The sequence below is a fragment of the Etheostoma spectabile genome, chromosome 6, assembly GCF_008692095.1.
Source record: "Etheostoma spectabile isolate EspeVRDwgs_2016 chromosome 6, UIUC_Espe_1.0, whole genome shotgun sequence".
NCBI lineage: Eukaryota > Metazoa > Chordata > Actinopteri > Perciformes > Percidae > Etheostoma > Etheostoma spectabile.
The window spans coordinates 22,699,562-22,709,644 of record NC_045738.1 but is presented as its reverse complement, the minus strand read 5'-3'; the positions used below and the strand labels follow the sequence as shown (position 1 = coordinate 22,709,644).

Below are 10,083 nucleotides of genomic sequence, written 5' to 3'. Positions count from 1 at the left end.
AACCAACCAGCCAACAGTTTGCAAGGCTCCAGGCCCGATAAGGAGAAACACAGCTACTTTTTAACATTATCAACGACTGGAGATCAACAGTTGTTTTGGACATGCGCACACGTCGCTACGCTGACCTTTTCAAGAAGCTGGTTGAAGGAAAGAAGGAGAAACACTGTTTTTGCATTGTCCAACAAGTCAGCCACCACAGGATAACTTTGAAAAAAACGTATTTTGCAAATGGGAACACATAGTGGAATTTTCACTTTAACTAGCCATGTAAACAACCTAGTCGGAATATCTTTTTTGGAATAAGGGCAAAAACCGGAATATTATGTGCAAATGTAAACAGTGATGCAAACAATTTCAATTGGCAGTAATCTGCCCCTGGTAGCATTCAAACCGCGTATGTGCAGTACGGGAACAGGAAGCTTGATGGCCGTAGCAACAGTAGCTAATGGGGAAGGAACTTTGTTCTGATCCGTTAAGGCCATACATGTTTTAAAATACTTTCTGATATTCTGTCCATTTTGAAATCTGTCTCTAAATCTACTTTACCCTGACCTAGTAAGGACTTTAAAGTTGATTAGTTGATAAAAGCACAACACATGCAGTCCACAGCCAAAACTAAAGAGAGAAATTCAAACCGAGGCTTGTCTTCTGAAATGAATAGACAAAGAGGACTTGCCACTGCATTGGTAAGATGTTGATTGCAACTTTTCCTACACTTTGATAGTCCTTGCTTCACATATAAGCCAAATAATGTTTGTTTAAGGTGTCTGTTGTCTGTCAGGACAAGATGTCCCAAAAAATAATACAGGAATATGTTTACAGTAGGAAGTTTGTGTTGAGGTTATGGGAGGATTATAAGTTATCATAATGTGATGGGGACTGAGTGTCAAAATGCCGCATCCATCCACCCGTCTCCTCGCTGTGTGTGTGTGTGTGTGTGTGTGTGTGTGTGTGTGTGTGTGTGTGTGTGTGATCATCGAACTTGTCGGTGAGAAGATGATTAAACCAAGCCAGCTCTCCATCTTTAGGGAGCTGTGTCAGCACAGTCGGTGACATGGATACGCTCGAAATGACTGTAATAGGCTGCCATCTTAAAATTCAAAGACTCCAAAAGCTCATTCACATTTCTGCTGAATAGGAAACAAAGCATTTTTCTCTTGCTAAACTGCTGAACGAAACATAAAGTGGGTGAGGAAATCTGTGTATCTGTTAGACTACTATGTGCCGTTGTGTCTGTGGGTTTTTAATATTAGCTTTTCTCCTGGGTTCCCTCGAGTCATCGCAAACAACGCTTGCGTACATTGCAAGAGCCAAATTAAAAGTCTTTCATTTAGAGATGTATTATTGTATTAACACAGCAGTTCAGCTTTGATATGAATGGAATGAAGTGTGGAACAGAGGCACGGATAATAAATCCAAAGCATCCTGACTAGGTTTAGTGCTCTCTTCTCTGATGAACTGCTTCGCTATTATAGATAAACTGGGAGTGCACAAATCCACAGCTTGATTGTTTGTGTCTACATGTGCTCATTAAAATGTAACTGGAGCACTGTTAATCCCAGTCTTTCATTCTGGATGAGAACATTATGAAGGGATGCACCATTTTATTTGGGTTACACATTTAAGCTCTTACTTCATACAACTTCTGCCTGCTAGCATGTATCAACTCCATAAAGAGGAGAGTTATGATTGCCCCTGAGTTTTGATGACATTTGTTTTGTTGTGATTGCTTAAGGCCTAGTTGACGATCAAACTTGTTTACCATTCCGTTTTACTTTAAATGTTTTTCTTTGTGGTATGGCGTGGTATTTCTTTGGTTTTGACTCGTCAGTAGCAAATAACAAGCTACTTAGTTTTTCACCACAATCCCAAAAAATTGAGTAATTTATTTGTGTAAGCCGATTTGCACCAAGCTGTACAGCTGTGTCAGTCTCATTCATGCCCTTCCATCACTATTTTTACCTTTTTAGTCCCACAATGGGAAATTACAATTTACACTCTGATGTTATGACACACAGGCCTGAATTACACACACATGCTCAGTACCTGTATGCACTAAATGGAGAGATGTCAGAGTGGGGGGGGTTGCCCATGGAAAGTCCACCACCATACTTTGGTCCATATGAGGACTTGAACCGGCAACCCTGCGGTTCCCAACCCAACTCCCTACGGACTGAGCTACTGCCGCCCCACTACTGCAGTGCCATATTATATTTCTTATAATACTTTCTGTACATTTTCCTTCTTTGTCTATTTAATGTGTATTTGTGTTATTCTGATATGTGTACATTTTTTCTTTTGAGCTGCTTCAGCACAGGAATTTCCCCAGTGTGGGATAAAGTCTATCTTATCTTATCTTACTGTAGGTAGTGACAATGACATCCCTGTTCTTCCTACCACCTGCAAAGCTCTTGTTAAATTGTTTCTCCAGAAACAGCAGTAGGCACAACACTGCGCCTATTTCAACCAATCAGAGATATGTATCATATTTGTAAATGTAAATGGACTGTATTTATATAGCACTTTTCTAGTCTTAACGGCAACTCAAAGCGCTTTTACATTGTAAACACACTGTGGCCGAGGCTGCCGAACAAGGTGCCACCTGCTCATCAGATGAACATTCACACACATGAACATTCACACACATTTGCAACTCCACAAATAACACTCACTGAATTGCTTTGTTTAGTTGGGTCAGAAGGGAAGGTAATACAAGGGGTAATGTGGGTTGTAAACAAACTGTCGGTTAAACCACGTAATCCAAACCTCTTGTTTAATTCAAATAGAAGTGAATGTACCTCAGTTGTCTTTTACTATCTTCCATTGCATTGTGAAATTGCATGCGCACCATTTATCTCTAACCAAATGGAGTTCTACGACAGACAGATTGTGTAGTAATAATATTTGCCTTCATTTTCACTTCCAAAAAGGTTAAACTGTGGGTTGTGTACAACAGGTGTGAAAGCCAAAGCTACAAAAACTTGACACATTATTATTCACCGGTTATTCCCTTGATACCTCTGATTCCAGACTCAGTGTCTATTTTTCTCATTTCTCCCAGCAAAAAGGTGTTCTGTCCTTTTGTTGTGGAACGGTGTGGCTGGACCTTGGTTCAGTTCAGGATCTAGAGGAATGTCATTACCATGTTGTCAGCTAGTTAAACTCTGATTTTTTAACAACCTATGTTCTCCTTGTAACTTTTCTAATCTACGTTCCATCTAAGTAGTTCTGTTTTGTCGTTAATTTCGGTGACAATACTCGTTCAGTTCGGTGAGTTTCCACGCCGCAGCATTATCTTCCCAGTGGAGGGGTTTGCTTGATTGACTGTCACAAAGAGTAATTTGATTTCCGTCCTCAAAGTAGTTTCTCCCAGCTGTTTTTGGAAACTATCGGGACAGGGACAGGAAATACCTGTCATGCCGACAGCAGCCCAGACAGAGATCATCGAGATGACAGCGTGCAGGTGTCACAACTGGACCAGTAATTGCCTGCAGTTGGGAGCTGTAATGAAATTACCACAATATGAGTCGGACTCATTAGTGGCAAAATGGCACATTTAATCTGACGGAGTTGATGTTTAATGTAGCTTGACTGGGATGCGAGCATACATGGTGGGTTGCCCCATTATAGTGATACGTTGTGGAAAGGTGCCTTCCTGTGGTGGCTGGCAGCCTCACTGGATGACTCATCGCAAACAATTCAAACAATAAAGAAAGTTAACACCTTTTTATCTGTCATGCTAAATGACATGTGCAGTATGTCCTTGGCATACTCTTGTACTGTGATGACATAGAATACAATATATGTACCTGCACCTCTGCCCTCAGCAATCAGTATGTCACTTATTCATCATGGTAGTTAGATGGGGAGGGACACAAAATTGATTCACGTACTGTATGTATCGTTGTTTTTTGCGACAATTCTCAAAATGTATTGTTTTCCCTAGTATGGAAATTTTTTATTTATTTATAATTACCAATAATTTACCTTAATATTTTCTGTTTATACGGTACCGCCGACAGTGACTCCATCATATACGTTTCAAGAAAAACAAACCCAAGTGAAATAAATGTCTCATGATACATTGATGATGTCTCCAGAAGTGTATTATTAAACATTTTCTTTTTGCTAGAGAGAATGAAAAGAAAATTGCAAAAATCAGTGCTCAATACTTTGAATCGGCACCCATGTATAGTGAAAGATTCAAATTTGGACAAAAGCATATAACCCAGCCCTATTTATTCGTCAGGCCACACACACTCTGTCCATGACATATGCAGTATGTCCTTGGCGTACTCTTGTACCGTGATGACATAGCGTGTGTGTATCCGCACCTCTGCCTTCATTTATGCAGCGATCAATATGTCACATATTCATCATGGTAGTTAAGCTTCTAATGGCACGTTAGTAATTACAGTCTTAACGAACTATCAGACATTCAACGATCTGAGGCCATAACTTTATAAAACACTATGATACTGCATGATGACCACATTAAAACAATGAGCTCCGCCAGACGGAGCCATTGAAAACGCATCAGTTTATACATTATTTGTCCTGTTCGTTCAATATAATAACAGCACAGTTGAGTTTTTTTCACAAATATATTTTCATTTGAATTTTTACTGCAGATCGACCAAACAGGTGTTTGTGTTGGATATTAATTGTAAGAATGGCTTTGTGAACTCTTCATATCATCAATGAGAGGCAATATTGCGATTCATTTTACACAATAGTCTGTTTCACGTGTTTCATCCATCTGCCGTCTGTGTCGGTGTTTCTCATTTCACCTGTTCTGTGTGTATGCCCGGGTCAGAGTGTCCGTGGAGAACCACACAAGTTTCCCTCAAATTTGCTTTTCATAAATCCCAATTCTTAAATAGAGAGCGGCGTATGTCTTCTTTTGTGCATACGGCATGTTTATAAATGAGGCCCCTTTAGCTGTTGGCCGGCCATCAAGGGGCCTTGCACTTGATTAGTTATGTATGCAGGAGGGAAGAAAATGGTGTCTGGGGAGTAGAGTGCATGCTTGGATGTGTTAACCCCCTGCAAAGGCCTGCTGATCTAATCATGATGAACAGGCTGCCATGCCGACGCCGCACGCCGACTCTCCTTGGACCCACCTTGAAGGGAGTTGCAACAGTGTGGCTGTGACTCATCCAAAGATATTATCTGTCTTGCTTTTTGAGGACTTTGCAATGCAATTCACATTAGGCTGGACAGTGCATGATTGATTAAGTTGAATGCCGAGCAGGTTTTTGAATTTAATACGATGTATCAGCACCATTTTCTTTCCTTTTCCGATACCAATTTTAAATCTGAAGTAGTGTATCGGCCAGTATCAATCCAATACAAGTGGGTTTAAAAAAAAAGGGGTGTCACAATACCAAAAATTCAGTAGTCTGTGCCGATACCAGGATAGTCCAATTTCAATTCCACGGTTGAAAATAAGGATTTAAGATTCCATGTACTTGAACTTGAACAATGAACTTCTCAACTTTGTCAAAACAAGATATACAAAACATGTGTAATAGAGCATATGACAACATAATAAAGTGCATTTAATGGTCAGTGCAACTAGCGTTGCACTAGTGCAGTGAATGTATTTTTTGATCCCGTTTGAATTGAGCCATGGATTACAAATATGATGTTCGTCAATTTAGAAGATGATTTTTTTAACTGCAGAAAGTCTCAGTTAGCCGTAGGTTTCTCATATGACCACTTAGTGTTCAACTTTCTCGCTAGCTAGCTAGGGGTGGGGGGAAAAAATTGACACAGCATAGTATCGCAATACATTCAGTGGCAATACTTTATCAACACACAGGTGCCAAATATTGATCTTTTTTGTCCCATTTTGCAGCAATAATATTGAAGTTGATATCGTAACAGGAGGCATGTGGTGATTCCCACCCCTATAGCTAGCTAGCTAGCTAGCTTAGCTCTGTTCCACAACACAAATAACGTTATCTTACCTGATGTGTTTTATCCAGTGAAGTGTTTTCAGCAGATAAGCAAAAGAACAAGTCAGATCCACTGCTCGTTTGTGTAACGTTACATCCCCGTACGATACACACAGACATCGTAGCTTCAGCAACTTTGAAGTGTGTAGTCTTTCTAATTACGTCTTATACTATAACAGTTCAATAAAAAAACTGAGACTTTATTAACAGATGAACATCATATATGTAATCCATGGCTCAACTCAAACGGGATCACAAAATGATTAACTCTCCATTGAGTCTCATTCATATTTTTTGGAAAGATGGGTCCCATGGACCGGAAGTAGAAGGACGTGACTTCGGCTCTCTATGGCGTGTGCAGTTCCACTTGTTCGTGACCTCCTGTCTCTGAATGGAATTATCGACTGGGACGCTCTGAAGCGTATACTGCCCCCATCAGTTCCAGAAGAGGCGCTTATGGTGCTTCAAAAAATTTTAGAATTGAAAGGTATCGCAAGTATCGGTTCTCGTGACATCCTTAACAATAACACAAATTTTCAGATAGTATAAGTTCTTAACTCTAGGTTAACCAAACCTTTTTAAAGACTAAACAAAACTCTCCATTTAAAACATCCATTCCTGCTGTAACTTTGCACACAATCCTTTATGATCATTATCCAATGCTTTAACTACATATTGACCCATATTTACTGTCCGCCCTTTTTGATAAATGTTGGAAAAATTTGTGTGAAATGTATTCACTAAATAGTGCCTTTAAACATTTGTACAGTGGAAAAGAATAGTGCCCTTTGCATGGATTTTCTATTAATTTCACAAAAACAAATATGTTCAAATTACAGAAATTACAGTTCTGCGACAGGATGCCTGTAAGTGATGATGCAAATTGAATAACGAGCAAGTGCTATTCTCTAGACTCCCCATTTAGCGCTGTGCGCTGTTGGAGCCTTTTTAGCTAGCAAAAGCGAGTGGTACAGTACAGTACTGCTGAAAACACACCCAGATTGGACAAGAGGCGACAATACAAGCCAACAAGAACAATATGTAGCTAATCTGTCTCACAACTAGAGATGTCCAAGTCAGTCTATACCTCCGGTGCTCAGTTTAACAGCAGACAGCAGCAGCATTTTGATCAGGCACACCTCAAGGCAACAGGTCCTAGACATAGAAAGTGAGAGCATCAATAATAAAGCCGGAGGACGGCTGAACTCTGCAGGGATATGATGAGGAGAGGCCTTTCTGCTGACAGTGGAAAGGGGGAGGTATCAAATGTCAAGGGACACATTCATTTCAATGTTTCTTCACGGTCCTGAACAGAGTAAGACAAAGATTTTGTATGCATCAGTGTTTGTGCACCAAAATATAAACTCCGAAATGAACTCCGAAATGTTAAATGTCATACAATTTACATCATCTTTCCACTGAATTCATTAGATGTGTTATCTGATTTATCTTCCACATCGCCTTGTCTGGTCTCACTGCACAAGTCAGTTTCTTTGTATAAACGGCATTGTTCTTTCTAACTAATCTTATTGGTTGAAGGCAGTTGATTCGATTGACTCAACCACTCTATCGATTTTTGTATGCTATTTAAAGAGATTTTGTTGAGGAGTTGAATGGAGCGCTTGTCGATAATCATTGGTCAGAGATAGAATCATTGTTCCTGCTGTGCTCTGACATGGAGTTCACCAGCTGAGCATTACGCCTGCATTCGCTGGACTGAACCGCATCAGTTTATGTTGACAAGATGACGTCATTGTTTTCTGGGATGAAGTAAGTTTAAAGCTTACTGCAGTTTGATCGTGGTATTATTAAAACCCTAGCTTTGTGGACTACAGCTTCTTATTTAATTATCAGTAGAACAAACAGCATGACAACAGCAGATGTATGTTGTGGCTGTCTAAAACACATGGCCTCGGTCAGTTTTTGAGTGCACTCTGGCAACAGATTTTGTCCCTGGGGCTCTTTCTATTCTCATTTAAAAATGGTTGCAAAACTCCGCCCTGGCCTTTTTGAGTCTGTAATTTTGGATAATGGTGAGCTCAATCAAGTATACCCCAACAATATGTTTGGTGTTTTCATCAGATGTGAAAGTGGTTGTGGTACTTTTGAATCGAAAACACAAAATGATCAAACCTTGTAAACATGGGAAAAGCATTTGGCATAAGCTAATTGTCAATCACAATTGTCCTGGGCGGCACTAAGCCCCCGGACACAGCAGCGCTGGCTCTGCAATAGGATCTCGGGAAGGAAACTGTTTTGGGGTAACATTTGCACCCCACAAAAGAAAACAGCACATACAAAATTAAATGAAGTTAATGGTTCACACAGTTCAGTAACGTGACCTTTTTGAATTAGCTGGATACATTTGAAACAAAATTTGCTCTGTGTATCGCTGTGTTTTTTTGTCCATAACATTCCCCGCCAATCCGTCCCAAAACATGCTTGTATGATAAAAACTAGGTAGCCATTAATCTAAATACATGGACATTTATTTAATCCTGCAGAGCTCACCTAGCCAAGTTCTTGACTCCAGAGGGTTAATGTAGGATAAGTTACTTACATGCACTCCACTCCTACATGCATAACTTTACCAATAATTTATTTTCATATTCCTAAAAATTGACTATCATTGTTTTATTTAACACATGCTTTACAGTAAGTGCACGTCGTAGATCAGGCTGTACATAGAGGAGAAACGGCACAAAACAAAGTCATATAATTAAGACTTGTTCTTTGGTTTTGGTTTCCTTGTTTATTAGATCAACCTGTCATTTTCATTTTTCAGAGCATAGAAAACCTGTACAACAAACATTATTGTTTTTGGATTGAATGGAATAATTAATCGGATGATACACAGACCAGAGGCCTATACTAAGCTAGATCAACATGCCCTGGAGTTATTTCCGTTACCCAGCTTCAACAAACCTAACAATATGGTGTGACATGACGGTGGTTGTCAACGTGTTCAATCAACCCAGGGTTTTCCAATCTGACAATCGTGTTCACATAAAAGCGTCAGCGTTTGCACCATATGAACAGTTCTACACTTGGTGGACAAGTCTACCAGAGACTCGTCATTTACACAAGAAGAGGAAACGATAATCCTACAGAAATATATAGAACACAGACATATAAAACAGGCAAAAAGCTACTTCTGCTGCTAAACCCAGTTAGGAAAGCTGGCCAAAAAAATGTAGAGGCTGTAGAAAGGCTTATCGATATCCCTGCCTTATCAGTCAGGCACAACAAGATCTGACCATAATCACACTTTTGCATTCCGTAAACTTACATTGCTGTAGCCTAAACTTTCACTTGCAATCCTTGCAGTGGTAAGCGATCATGGGAGCAAATACAAAATTCATATAAAAACATAATTCAAACCAATGTGTTGCATTGGCACCACATACGGCTCAAGAAGCTGAAAAAGATATGGTTCCCCCCCCCCCCCCCCCCCCCCCCCCCCCCGGAAAATCTATATCTTTCATAAAGATACCCATCAGTGAATGTCAACGGGTATTGTGACTTTCTAAATGTTCTGAGCCCACCTCTCTATCCACGCACTGATTCCCATCGTATCTAAGGATGGTTACGCCATTATCAATCGAGTATTGATTGGTGAGTAGGCGGTGCTTTTTTACCAGCTGATCTCTAATCTCATCTGTACCTGCTCCCAAGCAGGTTAGGTGTTCTGCATAAATTACCTTGCCGATGTAACTCGGTAATAAGTTGCCGATTTTAGTTTTTTAAATATTCATTCAACAGAATCCTTTATAATGACAAATAAATGATTCTGATGAATGAATATTTAAAAATTAAAAACGGACTGTCAACCATGTTATGAATGTTGCGTTGCATAGTTTGCCCACCAGAGGGCGCTCTACAACGTCCCTGTTGGCAACACTGATTTTCTTTTTTTGTTGTTATTGTGTTTTTGTTCAAAGAAGTTTCATATCTTGAGATTGTATTTTTCTACATTTTATTTATCGGAACTTTAACAAATTTTGATGTTCCTCTGATCTGTTGTGACAATAACACAAATTATTATATTATTTTAGTGAGAACTCATAAATAACTACAAATAACTAATGTCAGGGAAATCTGTTCATGTTTTGTTACACTTTTT

The 10,083-nt window shown here is 39.6% G+C and overlaps 1 protein-coding gene across 3 annotated transcripts in view; it reads left to right on the top strand.

Moving 5' to 3' along the window:
* Positions 1-10,083, top strand: part of oxr1a (oxidation resistance 1a) — a 216,966-nt gene that overhangs the window by 24,906 nt on the left and 181,977 nt on the right. The gene's annotated exons all lie outside the window — the stretch shown is intronic.